Here is a 17,562-nt window from a genome sequence, read left to right as displayed (position 1 = left end):
CGTGACGGTTTCGCACTTGCTGAATGAACCCGGAACGAAACGCGCTGCTCTTCTTTGAATTTCTGTTTCCACTATCAGTCCCACCTGGTACCGATCTCAAACTGACAAGCGATATTCAAATATTGGTCAAACGAGAATTTTGTAAGCTACTTCCTTTGTGGGTGCCGGCCGTAGTGGCCGAGTGGTTCTAGGCGCTTAGGTCCGGAACCGCGCTGCTGCTACGGTCACAGGTTCGAATCCTGCCTCGGGCCTTAGGTTAGTTAGGTTTACGTAGTTCTAAATCTAGGGGATTGATGACCTCACATGTTAAGTGCCATAGTGCTTGGAGCCATTTGGTTTCAGTCTGGTATCTGCTTTACTTGTTGTCAGTTTTATATGGTCGCTCCATTTTAAATCGCTCCGAACGCATACTCCTACAATTTTAACGCATTTGATTGGTTCCAGAGTCATTCGCAATAATCGCTCTTTCGCCCTGATATGGCTCTGAGCACTATGACTTAACATCTGAGGTCATCAATCCCCTAGACTTGGAACTACTTAAACCAAACCATCCTAAGGACATCACACACATACATGCCCGAGGCAGGATTGGAACCTGCGACCGTAGCAGCAGCGCGGTTCCGGACTAAAGCGCCTAGAACCGGTCGGTCACCAAGGCCGGCACTGTTTCGCCTATTTATTCGCAGTACGTTAGGTTTGTTTATACTGAGGGTCGACAGCCAATCGCTGCATCAAACGCTGATCCTTTGCAGGTCTGTCTGCAGTTCGGTGCAATTTTGTAGCGGTGTTTCTCTGTGTAGAACAGTATCGTATAAGGGAAAGCGTCATGGAAAGTCCGGCGTTATCCACTAGGCCATTAACACTGGTGGACAAAGCTTAAGGATGAAAGTAACCTCGACATGATGTCTCACTGCCAAGTAACATAGCTCGGTGAAACTTGGGCCATACGTAGAAAGAACTGCTACAGTATAGAACAAACGAAACTGAAAGAAATACCCAATGAGATGCGTAGAAATGACAATTTTATTTAAAGACAACAATTACTTTGAAATCACTGCGATACATGATGCTCCACTGGACATTAAAAATGGCGGAAAATGGTCCTTAATTGGGGTATGTGATCACCACCGGAAATGCATGCTCTACCATGTGCTCCCATGCCGGCTACAAGGTTGGTTTGGAGGTCTTGTCGTAAGGCGCTCCATTCTTTCACGAGCATGGTTGACAACTGATGGTAGTTGGTGCATGCATCCCACACTTGCTCGATGGTACTTTTTAAGTCGGGTCAACGGGCAGACCAGTCGATTGGCCGAACATCCTCTCGTTCCACTCAGCTGTTCGATGCGGTTGTGCGTTGTCGTCCAGAAAAGTGAAGTCAGGGCCGAATACACCCCTTACAAGACGCGCACTTGGTGAAGGAGAAACATGTCACAATAACGTTGAACAGTGAGTGTACCGTGGAGATGAGCACGGCCATGCAACATCCTACCTCACCATAACACCATAGCACTTGGATGATGATGTAATATCCACGACAGTATGTTATAGCCACAAGATGTTAAAACGGAATAAGTGTACAAACTTCAACAAATATTATCGATACTACGTATAAAAAAGACTGTATCGTGTAAAAATGACGATAATTATTTCATTATTTCTGTAATAATTTAATTTATGTGTGAATTAAAACTATTATCAGAGAACTACATTCATAGACAAGGACAATTATAATCTTTTTTTTATTGTTGTTGTTGTTGTGGTCTTCAGTCCAGAGATTGGTTTGATGCAACTCGCCATGCTACTATATCCTGTGCAAGCTTCTTCATCTACCAGTACCTACTGCGACCTACATCCTTCTGAATCTGTTAAGTGTATTCATCACTTCGTCTCCCTCTACGATTTTTACCCTCCACGTTGCTCTCCAATACTAAATTGGTGATCCCTTGATGCCTCAGAATATGTCCTACCAACCGATCCCTTCTTCTAGTCAAGTTGTGCCACAAACTCCTCTTCTCCCCAATTCTGTTCAATACCTCCTCATTAATTATGTGATCTACCCATCTAATCTTCAGCATTCTTCTGTAGCACCACATTTCGAAAGCTTCTATTCTCTTCTTGTTAAAGGCGCTGCAGTCTGGAACCGCAAGACTGCTACGGTCGCAGGTTCGAATCCTGCCTCGGGCATGGATGTTTGTGATGTCCTTAGGTTAGTTAGGTTTAACTAGTTCTAAGTTCTAGGGGACTAATGACCTCAGCAGTTGAGTCCCATAGTGCTCAGAGCCATTTGAACCATTTCTCTTCTTGTCTAAACTATTTATCGTCCACGTTTCACTTCTATACATGGCTACAGTCCATACAAATACTTTCAGAATCCACTTTCTGACACTTAAATCTATACTGGATGTTAACAAATTTATCTTCTTCAGAAACGCTTTCCTTGCCGTTGCCAGTCTACATTTTATATCCTCTCTACTTCGACCATCGTGAGTTATTTTGCTCCCCAAATAGCAAAACACCTTTACTACTTTAAGCGTCTTATTTCCTAATCAAATTCCCGCAGCATCACCCGATTTAATTCGACTACATTCCATTATCCTCGTTTTGCTTTTGTTGATGTACAACTTTTATCCTCCTTTCAAGACACTGTCCATTCTGTTCAACTGCTCCTCCAGATCCTTTGCTGTCTCTGACAGAATTACAATGTCATCGGCAAACCTCAGAGTTTTCATTATTTCTCCATGGATTTTAATTCCTACTCCAAATTTTCCTTTTGTTTCCTTTAGTGCTTGCTCAAAACGTAAATTGAATAACATTGGGGAGAGGCTACAACCCTGTCTCACTCCCTTCCCAACCACTGCTTCCATTTCATGCCCCTCGACTCTTATAACTGCCATCTGGTTTCTGTACAAATTGTAAATAGCCTTTCGCTCCCTGTATTTTACCCCTGCCACCTTCAGAATATGAAAGAGAGTATTCCAATCAACATTGTCAAAAGCTTTCTCTAAGTCTACAAATGCTAGACGTAGACTTGCCTTTCCTTAATCTATTCTCAAAAATAAGTCATAGGGTCAGTATTGCCTCACGTGTTCCAACATTTCTACGGAATCCAAACTGATCTTCCCAGAGGTCGGCTTCTACCAGTTTTTCCATTCGTCTGTAAAGAATTCGTGTTAGTATTTTGCAGCTGTGGCTTATTAAACTGATAGTTTGGTAATTTTCACCTCTGCTCACAGTACATTGCGTAATATCAGTTTCTTATTTGCTGACGTATGAAGCCTAATTTTTTTATCATCTGTGATAATTGCGGTTCAGTTGTTGCTCCTGTGCTAACGATGAACTGTTCGGACGTGAGACTTGTGAGGTCTGTAAAGAGAAAACCTGTAAATATATTGTTGATTATTATTTCAAAAATAGAGTCTCTATTGTCTAGACGTGGATTTGTATTTATTTCAATTGTAATTCAATCTAATTAACGTTTTTAAGTGTTAATTTTCAGCTCCGCAATTAGTAGCGCAGCCATTAGTACTAGTAACTTCCAGCGGAGTTTACTAGTAGCTGGTATATAAAAATATGAAACTTTTTCATTGAGAATAATTTTAAATGCTTAAGAATAGAGGAGAAAGGGCTTAAAGACTTTTATCTGAATGTATTAACTTGATATAAAAGGAATCGAGAATAACAATAGACAAATTGACTATCAAACTTCCTGGCAGATTAAAACTGTGTGCCCGACCGAGACTCGAACTCGGGACCTTTGCCTTTCACGGGCAAGTGCTCTACCTTTTTTTCTTCTTTCTTTCAGGAGTGCTAGTTCTGCAAGGTTCGCAGGAGAGCTTCTGTAAAGTTTGGAAGGTAGGAGACGAGACACTGGCAGAAGTAAGGCTGTGAGGAGCGGGCGTGAGTCGTGCTTCGGTAGCTCAGTTGGTAGAGCACTTGCCCGCGAAAGGCAAAGGTCCCGAGTTCGAGTCTCGGTCGGGCACACAGTTTTAATCTGCCAGGAAGTTTCATATCAGCGCACACTCCGCTGCAGAGTGAAAATCTCATTCTGGAAATTGACTATCGTCTGTCTGCCGCCATCTTAGCAAAAATATCTCCGCGGCAGTTTTGAATCGAGAATTTTAACAAATGTAAATGTTGTTAGATATAAATGAATGGAAATAAATGTGCACCGGTGGTCCCGAATCTACTTTAAAAGACAGAATTCAACTCAGATTGAATCGTTAAAAATAGTGCTCACAGCACGTTACGTAATATCAATATCGTATTTGCTGATGTATGAAGCCTAATTATTTCGGAAGATTTACATGAAATATTTTAATAGGAGACATACGCCACTGTTGTACACGGGTAGTATTTTGTGACTAAATGTTCCTTTTGCTAGAGAAAAGTGCTTCCATCTTAAGTAACAGTTTTGTAAAATCTGATAAATGATATGCAATTTAGTGCCACTGACGCGACTTTACAGACAACATTTATACACAATGCCAAGTGGAGATTTTTTTAGCAGAGTGGCAAATATTAGCCGGGATAATAATTTTTGAGATCAAACAAATTATTACGCTGACAATAGGTAACTGATTTTATATTTTTTGATGTACCTAAAATATCATTTATAAGTAATTAAAGTCAGGAAATACTATAAACCGGTTCCGCCACAATGTCCAACAATACTCCTGAGTGAATTACGTGTTCCCTCGTCTCATTGTATGCTGGTATCTCCAATACTAGCCAACATGATTGTTCTGATGGTCCACGTATTACAGGGTGGCTAGGCAAAATGTTGCGTGGCCGAGGTGACCTCTAAATCTTTCAACACGGTACAGTCACAGGTCAACAGTATTGTGACACTACACTCCTTTCCCGTGTGCGTCTTCCGAGGGTTGCATTCGGTCCTGACTTCAATTTTGTGGATGACAATGCGCGTTAGCATCGAGGAGGTCTTGGAACGAAAGCATATTTTGCGAATCGACTGGTCTGCACGTTCGCCCGACTTAAATCCCATCGAGCATATGTGGGATGCATTGGGAGACGTATTGGAACACGTCCACATCCGTCATCGACCATCCAACAGTTCACTACCGTGCTTGTGGAGGACTGGAACGCCTTACCACAAGAACTCCTTACCAACATTGCAGCCAGAACGGCGGCACGTTGTAGAGCATACATTCCGCCCAAAGTGATCACTTACCCTGAAATGTCTGAAATTTTCGAAAACATTTTTTTTGTCACCATCTGAAAGACAATTTTATCCCGTTTCAAAAAAATTTATTTTTTATCTACTTTTCAGTTGCTGATTTGGTCTTAAACGCTCTTCGAACAAATGTCTGCAAACTAGCCACGCTCATGCGACAGGCAAGGAATATCACCATAAACATTTCTTCCCTGCCACAGTCATGGAAACAATAAAGTCAATATACAGCGACCTTGCAGATACAAAATTACTTAGCAAATGTCTACATGGCCGTGCACAAAACCCTAATGAGAATTTAAACAGCTGCGTGTGGCAACGATTACCAAAAACAGTGTTTGTTGGATGGACAGTACTCAAAATGGGTGTGATGGATGCTGTCATCTGTTTCAATGATGTAATCAGCAGGACAAAAGTAATGGACAAATTAGGCATCCATCCGGGAAACTGCTCTGACTGCCATAGATCGTCAGCGACTAGTTGAAGCTGAAAGGGCTGTGGAAGCCACAACTAAAGAGTCCAGAGTAACGAAAAGGCTCCTGAAGAAGTGTACAGAGGGTAAAGAAGCAGCTGCCCAGCAAGATTATGCTGCTGGAATGTTCTGAAAGAGGCATAAAACACTGTGAACATTCTTTTCTCATTTTCTTAAAACTACTTTTTCAGAATATTAGGTACATATAACTTCACAATAGTTTTATTCATGTCCACAAAATTTCTCTCAAGTGAAGAATGGGATAATATCTTTGTATTATGCCTAATACATCGCAGAAATGATCTGTGTTCGTCATTCTGCATATAATTTTAGCGGTACTTTTAGAGAAAGTAGTAATGTGGTACAATAAGGGTTTCTCTATTTCCTCAGATATACTCCAAACAACAAAACGAGAGGCATAATGTGTTCCTTTGAATGTTGACAGCAGCCTGCCAGAGTTTTAATGCTACTAGACTGATGATGGACCAGAAAATGGTACCAGAATGGGAACGTGTATTATAAAAACATCTAGTCGGCAAAATACTGTAATTCTTAAACTGTAACAGATATTTCAATAAATTTCCTTTTACAGCTTGAGTTAATGTCATTCATTGTTGGTAAAAAACCACAACTTCCTCCGCATTGTAGATCGAGAATAATGTGCACTGAGGGCGAGGTATAAAAATGCAACCCGTTCACTTCCAGGTCCCCTTAAAGGCCATGTCGTGCCGTACGTAATGTGCAGGGGTCCATCTTGAATCGCGGTGACTTCTATGTAATTGATATCTTTGAATAAAAGTGTCATTTCTATTCGTCTTAGCGCGAATTTGTATGAGTTACCTTTTGTACTATGCTGTCGCAGTTCTTTCAACGTATGGTCCATGTGTCATCGAGCTATGTACTTGGCAGTGAACACATCATGCGAAATTTGCTTTCGTCCTTAAGTGTATATTCCTTGAAAACTAATGGATCTGTAACACTCCCTCGGAGTGCTTTAAATTTTCAACAATGGAAAGTCGGTCGTAATTGAGATCGTGCAGGATGGCAGACGTATCTGATAGCGCGCAGCCCCAGACAGAAGACGAAGCCCCGTCGGCGGCTAAGTGAGCCGCACAGTGCCGTTAGCGTGGTGAGGGCTGGCTGCCGCCTTTCACCGGTGCGACACCCCACCCCGCTCCTCCCACACACTTTCCGAGGACACTGGCCGTGCCGTCCGCCGCTGCTTGCGACAGGTAGAGAGGCGCGTGCTGTCCACCGGGCCGCAAATAAACACGCGACCGCCGCGCTGCGAGCCCCAGTGCTACCGGGGAAGCAGTCCAGTCTAGCGCAGTCTGCACACCACTGGCACCAAGGTATGTCCACCAAGCGCGTCTCTAGCGCACTGGTTAATTAGATTTACTGACTTCATCTACTTTTTTTCTGAAATACCGTACAGTGTTGGCATCAGGGTCAATACAAAGTGGGTGTTCTGTATGGGTAATCAAGTTTATCGTGATCATCACAAATAACTATTTGACCAGAAAAAAATGCACCAAAAATGTTTAGTGGTGCTGAATAATTCAAAAAATGCTGGAATAATAGAAAATTTTAGTGATAAGAGGGGAATCAGAAAGAGAGTCCCACAGGGTTCAATTTTGGGTCCACTGATATTCCTTACAAATGTGAGTGACCTCGCATTTAACATTTAACAAGCAGACTTGGTACTTTTTGCAGACAATACTAGTAGTACAACAAACCTCATTAGAGAGAAAGCACCAGAAGAAAATTTAATGAGGTTTTTTCAAAGAATTACTCAGTGGTTCTCTGAAAATGGACTTCCCTCAATTTTGAGAAAACACATTATATTCAGTTCTGTACAACAAATAGAGACATAGCAGCAGTTGATGTAGCACGTGAACAGAAGTCAATAAATGGGACAGAATGATCCAAATTTTTTGGTGTACACATAGTTGAAAACTTGAACTGGAGGAAGAATATTACTAAGCTTCTCAAACAATTAACTTCAGCTACTTTTGCTCTTCGTATGATTGCGTCTTGGAAACAAGCAAATTACTCCCCTGAAAAATTTTAGATATTCCCACTCAATAACGTCTTATGGAATAATTTTCTGGGGTAACTCACCACTTAGAAACACAGTACTGATTGCATGAAAGTGATCGGTAAGAATAATATGATGTGTTCACTTGTGTAGGTACGCCTACTGGGAGTTAGGCATTTTAACTGCACCGGCACAATACACATAATCGTTAATGAAATTCTTCATAAATAATCCATGAGACTTTGAGAAGAACAGTGAACAGAAAGAAGTTCACTATGCTGCAACAAAAATTTTTGATCATTTGGCCAATAACATAAAAAGTCTTATAGGTAACATAGCAAGTTTTAAATCTAAGTTAAAAACTTTCTCGTGAGAACTCCTATCCCATCAGGGAATACCCTACTTTGAAATGTAGTTGCGTGAATAAGGCTACAAAACAATGAGTTCACTGATGTTAACACTAATCGTGTATATGTGCTTGTTCCTCATCATTTCGATAGTAAAATCGTTTAAATAAACTATGGAGCATGTAACTAACTGATTAATTAACTACCAGGCAGACATTAACCAGCATGATTGTCTTTCTTGTAATTTCGTTTGTTACGAAGATATAAACAGCACTACAACTTTTTCAAATAGCTCCCCACATTTTTTTATTTCATAATCCACTTCCTCTCCTCAAGAACCTTTGCTACATTTGACAGTAAACAGAAGGAAACAGAAGATGGATGTGTTGCCTCTAGCGAACGCCTGTCCAGGGTGACTCGTGTAAACCTACTTAGGCAGTGGCAAATATTATCGAGCTCGCCGCTTTTTTCATAAATCCGAGTTCGACTACCAGCGCTAGATCTATCTCTTATCGAGTCCTTCGTATAAAAAGTCCTTTGTAAATTACAACCTAAAATTTTACGCAGTAAAAGTTAATTCTTATGTAACATAACAGACATTTCTGGTTACGACATACGACTGTTTGAAATTCTGTCTCACACTAGTCATTTCATTTATATTTAATACATCAGCTCTCAGTGCGTAATTCATATTTTTGCTTTTGGTTTCCCTTTTATAAGACGTTTTTTGAGGGATGACCTCCAAGAACTAGTCCACCGAACGAGAGAAATACTCATTTCACTTTGACATTTTTTTTATAAAAGCCTCTTGAAGCAGTTGAGGTATTTTAAGCGAAGATGAGGTCAATAATACCTCGATTGTGACAGATAGTTTCACTTAAAAGGCAAGGTTTTATTTGCTATTAATTAATTAAAAATCGATAAACATATCGACAGCTCTCGTAATGATTAGCGAAGACAAAAACCAGGTTCAGTTTCACAAGGATCTGATCAAAAGGTACTGTTTGGTAGACATCACAGTAATATTCTGTTTAGTTTTTATTTTGTCATTTTTCCACTGATTTTTGTTTATGTATGTTTTTAGCACTTGCACATCACTTTTAGCCTGGTTCATTCAGTATATTATAAACACGATCTGATGCGTACATAACAGGTAGTTTAATGAGAGACTCATATTGTCATTTATACGCACTGAGTTATCAGTATAATTGGCCATCAACATACTTTAAAATTATATGAAAGAAAATTGAAGTCAGAAGACAGACTGCAATTCTGACGAGTGAATCAGGTGACGCCATGACACGGCGCAAGGCACCATGTTAAAAGCAGATCCTTCGGTTTCGACGAGTGTAGCACGTAGAGGCTTTGACAGTTACAAATGAACATATATTTAAAACTGCGCTGTATTGTCTTTTCCTAGTGTGAAAGTGGCAACTCCGATGCAGCAACTTAATCGCATCTCATTCGTGAAGGTATAATAAGGGGAGCTGTCATGACGTCATCAAGTTGAAGCCGACGTCCGCCATGTTACTTGCCCCAAACGTTAGGTTCTGGTGGCAGTGTTTTGATCAATAATACCTGTCTGCGTCATTTACTGTGTAGTTATAATTTTGACTATCGTCTAAACTCTACAGAGATCACATTCACTCGTAAGTGGACTAGTGCCAGCGATGTTTTCTTTTATGTACATGAATTTTGATTGAGCTATCTGCTTTTACTGTAGTGATTTTACTTCTGTCATTTAGCTTTAGGTTTCCCATCAGTCCAACTCGAAAGGCTTTCTGTTAACACTGTGAGAAGCAAAGACTGGAAACCGACGAACCGTAGAAAAATACACTACTGGCCATTAAAACTGCTACACCACGAAGATGACGTGCTACAGACGTGAAATTTAACCGACAGGAAGATGCTGTGATATGCAAATGAACAGCTTTTCAGAGCATTCACACAAGGTTGGCGCCGGTGGCGACACCTACAACGTGCTCACATGAGGCAAGTTTCCAACCGATTTCTCATACACAAACAGCAGTTGACCGGCGTTGCCTGGTGAAACGTTGTTGTGATGCCTCGTGTAAGTAGGAGAAATGCGTACTATCACGTTTCCGACTTTTATCAAGGTCGCATTGTAGCCTATCGCGATTGCGGTTTATCGTATCGCGACATTGCTGCTCGCTTTGGTCGAGATCCAATGACTGTTAGCACAATATGGAATCGGTGGGTTCAGGAGGGTAACACGGAACGCCGTGCTGGATCCCAACGGACTCGTATCACTAGCAGTCGAGATGACAGGCATCTTATCCTCATGGCTGTAACGGATCGTGCAGCCACGTCTCTATCCCTGAGTCAACAGGTGGGGATGTGTGCAAGACAACAACCATCTGCACGAACAGTTCGACAACGTTTGCAGCAGCATGGACTATCACCTCGGAGACAATGGCTGCGGTTACCCTTGACGCTACATCACGTACAGTAGCGCCTGCGATTGTGTACTCAACGACGAACCTGGGTACACAAATGGCAAAACGTCATTTTTTCGGATGAATCCAGGTTCTGTTTACAGCATCATGTTGGTCGCATCCGTGTTTGGCGACATCGCGGTGAACGCACATTGGAAGCGTGTATTCGTCATCGCCATACTGGCGTATCACCCGGCGTGATGGTATGGGGTGCTATTGGTTACACGTCTCGGTCACCTCTTGCTCGCACTGACGGCACTTTGAACAGTGGACGTTACATTTCAGATGTGTTACGACCCGTGGCTCTACACTTCATTCGATCCCTGCGAAACCTTACATTTCAGCAGGATAATGCACGACCGCATGTTGCAGATCCTGTACGGGCCTTTCTGGATACAGAAAATGTTCGCCTGCTGCCCTGGCCAGCACATTCTCCAGATCCCTCACCAATTGAAAACGTCTGGCCAATGGTGGCCGAGCAACTGGCTCGTCACAATACGCCAGTCACTACTCTTGATGAACTGTGGTATCGTGTTGAAGCTGCATGGGCAGCTGTACCTGTACACGCCATCCAAGCTCTGTTTGACTAATGCCCTGTTGTATCAGGGCCGTTATTACGACCAGAGGTGGTTGTTCTGGATAGTGATTTCTCACGATCTGTGCATCCAAATTGCATGAAAATGTAATCACATGTGAGTTCTAGTATAATATCTTTGTCCAATGAATACCCGTTTATCATCTGCATTTCTTCTTGGTGTAGCAATTTTAATGACCAGTAGTGTACGTCCTCAGTATTTTTGGGAAGAGGGCAGAGGCTGATCATCAGTTTGGTCAGTCCGTATTTTTTAAGGAAAGCACTGGATTACGAAAGCAGCCTTGTCACATCATATACTTCTCTTCTCGATTATTCGAAATGCATAGCAAATAAATAAATAAATAAATAAATAAAAGGTTACAGTAACGAGGCCATGTGTGTCGTGTTACGGGCTGGAAAATACATTTAAGGCCCGAAAAAGTCTGAAGACACTCTCATGACGCTGTTTTATTCACGAAAGCACTGTAACATTTTTTACTTAAAGCAACTGCTCTGTGCACACGTCAGAAATTAAGAACTAGAAGAAATAGTAAACAGTAGTCTGTTGATGTTTTGAGGCATCTAACATGGCGGATCTGGCTTAGAGCAAAGTACAGTGTGAGTCTGTACCGTCATCAAACCTCATTACACCTACACAATTTCATTTATCTTGTTGCTTGTGCATGGAAGCTAAATTAACAGACATTTCTGCAAAGGTTTTGTTCATTACATCCAACCTCAACTATTGTTTCAAGTGTAAGACAAAGCCCTCGACCTACACCCCTCTAGAAAAATTTATTCACAGGACGTATGGATTTGGGATTCTACATTGTTAGTGGGGTACGTATCAGTTCCAATTCCAATATACAAAGTCAACGTTAAATCTTATCCAACGACGTTACTGTTTTTATTACCAGTTAGCTATACCAATTCTGATACAATATTCTCAAACCTAAACTTACTTGATAATGAAACGTGATTCTACAACGCTAGCGGGCGACATTTAGATCTGTTGACGTTACGATCCCGGGTGGTCAGTGCTAACGGACGTTCCGCTACTGTGGCGTCCTTGCTGATGTCGCTGTAACACCTTAAGCTCGCAAATCTCGGAACACCCATTGCACATGGTAGTTGTGTCTTTCGAATTTGTTTTCGTCATTTATAAGAGTTGTATTCTAGAAGGATAGCAGTGAAAGAGATAGGTCTCGCGAGAAGTGTTAAGAGAAGCTGGAGGGGGAGGGGGGGAGGGGAGCGGGGGGGGGGGTGCATGTGGGGGCGGGAGGCGACAAAGTGAAATTCACTGTGAAATCTGTTGTCAAGCTTGTTGTTGTGCAGCCCCCATGTATTGTCACCCTTTGTTTGCAGAATTACACATCTCAGCATTTGTGACATGCATTAATGTTTTTTATATGTAACTTTTCGTGTAAGCTTCGTGTGACAAGCGTTTATAGTACTTATTCAAATCAAATTTATCGACAACCACTCACTTTTGCGACCGTATTCGTGATTTACTGTCACGAAGATCACAATTCGCAGTAATTGACTGGGGCACTAATGTAGTGATATGGAAGCGATATCTGCGATTCCTCGAGAAAGTGTTATAGGCCCCTGCTATTTGTGATCTTTATAAGCGATTTAGGAGACAGGCAGTAAAGCCTGAGCTTTTTTAAAAAAATCAAACTCTCATGTACAAAACAAGTTCAAACACCTCATTACTTTACAAATGAGTTAATGTGTTAAATATTTGACTTAGAGCATGTAAGCGAGAAAAAGTTTAAGTAAAAATTTGGAATTATGCTTTTTTGGAAGCCGTTAAGTGCCCCCATTACCAAACATTGGATCAATACAGTGCGGAAATCTGTCGTTCGTTTTAAACAAAAGCTAGAGTTTCTCACATCTCATTGTTTATTATGTCTGATCTTCTTAATTATGTGCTGTACAATGAGGTAATTCTGCAGATCATTCAATGGTGTATGTGAATACTGATTGCATTTGTGCTGCGAATAGAATCAGTAGTAAAGAAGTAATAAATAAGAACGTCAATCTAGATGCTGAAGTTTTACGGTATGGACAGCGCAAATGTAGTGAGCGATAAACTTTTCCTTTCTGCATTTTGTGAGTGTATGTGTGTATATATGTGTGTGTGTGTGTGTGTTTGTGTGTGTGTAGGGGAGGGGGTTGGCAGAGAAGGAAGGAAGGAAGAAAGATTGCGTTTAACGTCCCGACGACATCGAGGTCATTAGGGACGGACCAGAAGCTCGTGTTGTGTTAAGGATGGGAAAGGAAAATCGGCTGTGCCCCTTCAAAGGAACCATCCCGGCATTTGCCTCGTGCGATTTAACCTAAATCTGGATGGCCGGACCCGGTTTTGAACCGTCCTCTTCCTTAATGTGAGTCCAGTGTGCTAACCACTGCGCGATCTCACTCCGTGGTGGCACGGAGACAAGGTTCAGTAAATGTTTGAAATTATGTGCAGAGTTTGTTGGAAGACGCCAAGTGCTCTCATTCTCAAATACTGGAAGAATAAAGTCTGAGTAATTTGCACGTCATGAGTTACGTTTCTTCAAGACACACGCACACACACACACACACACACACGCACTTTCTAACTGTCTTACTGTGTTAAACCTTTTACATAACATTATAATTCTTAATCAGTGGATTATGCACTCAGTCTTCAGGTCACAAGTGGCCCATCGGGACCATCCGAAAGCCGTGTCATTCTCAGATGAGGATGCCGATAGGAGGGGCGTATGGTCAGCACAACGCTCTCCCGGTCGTTATGATAGTTTTATTTGATCGGAGCCGCTACTATTCGGTCATGTAGCTCCTCAGTTGGCATCACGAGGCTGAGTGCACCCCGAAAAATGGCAACAGCGCATGGCGGCCCAGGTGGTCACCCATTCAAGTGCCGGCCACGCCCGACAGCGCTTAACTTAGATGATCTGAGGAGAGGCAAGGCCGTTGCCAATCAGTGGATTATGGCAGACTTTAATTTTTTAAGTTCGGTCAACAATTACATCAAATATTGAAAATCAAGTTTTTGTTGCCCCGTAAGTCGTCAGATAGGCAACGTAGGCAAGATGCAACTGGAACTTTGCCCTCGGTTAGCCATTTAGTGATAAGATCTGATCAGCTCCCTTACGTCGTATGCAGATGATGTCGGTTACTGTCGACTAAAGTCATCAAAAGATAAAAACGAATTGCAAAATGAGTTTAGACAAGATATCTACACTGCGCAAAAAGTGGAAAATGACCACAAACAATACAAAGCGTGAGGTCCTCCATTAAAATAAATTAAATTTTGGATAACGATAAATCAAAGAAATTCAGAGGTTGTCGATTCAATTGAATAGACAGATATTACAGTTACGAACAACTTACTTGGTACCATGGCAAAGAAAATGTTGTGGGTAAGGTTGATCAAAGATTGTGTTCAAATGGTTCAAATGGCTCTGAGCACTATGGGACTTAACTTCTGAGGTCATCAGTCCCCTATAACGTAGAACTACTTAAACCTAACTAACCTAAGGACATCACACACATCCATGCTCGAGGCAGGATTCGAACCTGCGACCGTAGCGGTCACGCGGTTCCAGACTGTAGCGCCTAGAACCGCTCGGCCACCCCGACCGGCAAAGATTGTGTTTTTTGGCAGGATACGTATTGTTAGAAGGTGCAACAAATCTATTAGAGAGACTGTCTACACTATGTTTGTCAGTCCTCTTTGTCGCAATGTGAGTTTCTTACCAGGTAGGATTGACAGAGGACATCGAAAAAATTCAACGAAGTTTAGGTCGATTTGTATTATGGCGCAATGAGCGAAAGAATGCCACGGGCATGGTAATCGAGTCGAGGGGGCAGTTACTAAGACAAAGGCTTTTTTCGTTGCGATGGAATCTTTTCATGAATGCCAACATATTTTGTTAACTTCCACGAACAGAGAGAGAAATCATAGATTGCACGGGAAGGTTTTTGTTTTCATTTTTCTTATGAGCACCTGTTCAGCAGATGAGGTGTCTCACAATAACCAAAATGAACAAGTGCTCATAGCTCTTAAGGTATGCATTTTAGAACCCGTGTTTGCTGGATATTTTTTTTTTGTTTCGGTCGCTACTACCACCTTTCAGAATATGAAAAACAAAGAGCTTGCAATAGAAGAGATTTGTTTCACAGTATCGAAGATGAAGTAGTGCTCGCCGGCCGGGGTGGCTGAGCGGTTCTAGGCGCTACAGTCTGGTACCGCGCGACCGCTACGGTCGCAGGTTCGTATCCTGCCTCGGGCATGGATGTGTATGATGCCCTTCGGTTTAAGTAGTTCTAAGTTCTAGGGGACTGATGATCTCAGAAGTTAAGTCCCATAGTGGTCAGAGCCATTTGAACCATTTTATGGAAGTAGTGCTCACTGATCCTAAGGTAAGCGTTTTGATTCTTTTGCTTCGAATGATAGTTCCTGTCATGTCCCTGAATATTGACATTCATCCTGCGAGATCCTGTATAAACTCATAGGCGGTTTATCCATTCAGCACAAGTAGAATTCGCTATCTGACAAACAAAAGCTGAGCGAAGTACAAAATGAGCGCAAGGAGAGCAACGAGAGAAATGTTCAGTTACTTTGACAGTAAAATTTTATCAACCGATTTGACTAAAAACTCCAAGACGATCTGATCTTATGGAAAATCAGTAAGCGGTTCGAAATCAACTATTCAGTCACTCAGTGACCATACTGGCATCGAATGGAAGGTACTAGAGTAACGCGGAAATACTGAATACGGTCTTCCGAAATCGATTCACCGCGGAAAATCGTAATACAGTCTCTCATTTACATCATCGTACGAACGTCGAAATGGCAGATATTGAAATAAGCCAGTAGTGGAAAGGCATCAGGACCAGATGCGGTACCCGTAAGATCCTACAAACATAATGCGAAAGAACTTATTCCCATTCTAGCAGTATTTTATGGTATTTCGCTGGAGCAACGAAGGGCACCTAGCGACTGGAAAAAAAGCGCAGGTCATTCGCGTTTTCAAGAAGGACCTTAGAAGAGATGCACATAATTGTTGGCATGTATCGTTGACGTAAATCTGTTTTAGAATTATTGAACATGTTTTATGTTAAAGAATTACGACGTTTTTTGGAAAACAAAAATCTCCTCTATAAAAGTCAACATGGATTCCGCAAGCAGAGATCTTGCTGAACTCGGGTCGCTCTGTTCTTCCACGCGATCTATAACGCTGTAGACGACGGCGGCGGCCAGGTTGATACCGTGTTTTTGACTTCAGGAAGGCATTTGACACCGTCCTGAATTGCTGTCTAGTGAAAAAATTACTGACTTACCAAGTATCAGACCAGATTTGCGTCTGAATTCAGGACTTCCTTGCAGATAAAACTCAATATCTTGTTCTTTACGGAAGAAAATCGACAGATGTGAAGGCAATTTCCGGAGTACCCCAAGGAAGTGTGCTAGGGTCGTTACTGTTTACAAGACACATAATCTGTTAGAAAGCACCGGCAGCTCTTTAAGACTCTGCTGCGGTTGTCTATAACAAAGTAGTAACGCCAGAGGACAGTATCCATTTGCAGAATGGTCTATTGAGGATTGATGAATGGTGCAGGCTATGCCAGTTGACGCTGGGCGTAAATTAATGTAACGTATTGCGCATACGTAGGAAATGAAATCTACTACTGTTTAATTACACTATCGATGACTAACTGCTGGAAACAATATCGACTGTAAAATATCTATGAGTAACTATCCGGGGCGACTATATGAGGAATGACCAAATAAAACAAATAATAGGAAAAGCAGATGCCAGACTGAGATTCATAGGTAGAATCTTAAGGCAATGTAATCCATCCACGAAAGAAGTGGCTTAAAAGGCGCTTGTTCGAGCGATTGTTGAGTATTGTTCATCAATCTGTGACCCTTGCTAGGCAGGACTGATAGAAGAGATGGAGAAGATCCAAAGAAGAGCGGCGCGTTTCGTCACGTGATCGTCTGGCCGATACGAGAGCTTTACAGAGATGCTCGATAAGCTCCACTGACAGACGGTACAAGAGAAGCGTTGCGCATCACAGAGAGGTTTACTACTGAAATTTCGAGAGATTACTTTCCGAGAAGAGACGGACAACATATTACTTCCTCCCACATACATCTCGCTACATGATGACGATGAGAAAAATTCCAGAAATTAGAGCTAATAGAGAGGCTTACCGACAATCATTCTTCCCATTCGCCATTCGCGAGTGGAACAGGGAAGAAAGGAATCAGCTTTACCAGAAATACCCTCCGCCACACACCTATATTTAGGGGTCAAACCCAGAGTCTCCACTGCCCAGTTATACGAAGAAACTTAAGCGTTATTTACACGGAAACAATGAGTTGCTAAAGTCATTTCCTGAAACCATTGTTGCAAAATTAGTTTCAAATTAATGCCGATGTTTGATGTTGATAGGCTTCGTTTGCCCAAGAATACCCTCTTTTCTA

At 41.8% G+C, this 17,562-nt stretch overlaps 1 protein-coding gene across 1 annotated transcript in view; it reads left to right on the top strand.

Annotated features, from left to right (window-relative positions):
- The first annotated feature begins 6,933 nt into the window (after positions 1-6,933).
- LOC126241990 (3 beta-hydroxysteroid dehydrogenase/Delta 5-->4-isomerase type 1) overlaps positions 6,934-17,562 on the top strand; it is a 213,609-nt gene continuing 202,980 nt past the window's right edge. The window contains exon 1 of the mRNA XM_049948053.1: positions 6,934-7,012. The gene's annotated coding sequence lies outside the window, so the exon portion shown is untranslated. The remainder of the gene's footprint in view (positions 7,013-17,562) is intronic.

This window comes from Schistocerca nitens, chromosome 1 (genome assembly GCF_023898315.1).
Source record: "Schistocerca nitens isolate TAMUIC-IGC-003100 chromosome 1, iqSchNite1.1, whole genome shotgun sequence".
Taxonomy (NCBI): domain Eukaryota; kingdom Metazoa; phylum Arthropoda; class Insecta; order Orthoptera; family Acrididae; genus Schistocerca; species Schistocerca nitens.
This window is presented reverse-complemented; position numbering and strand designations above follow the sequence as displayed.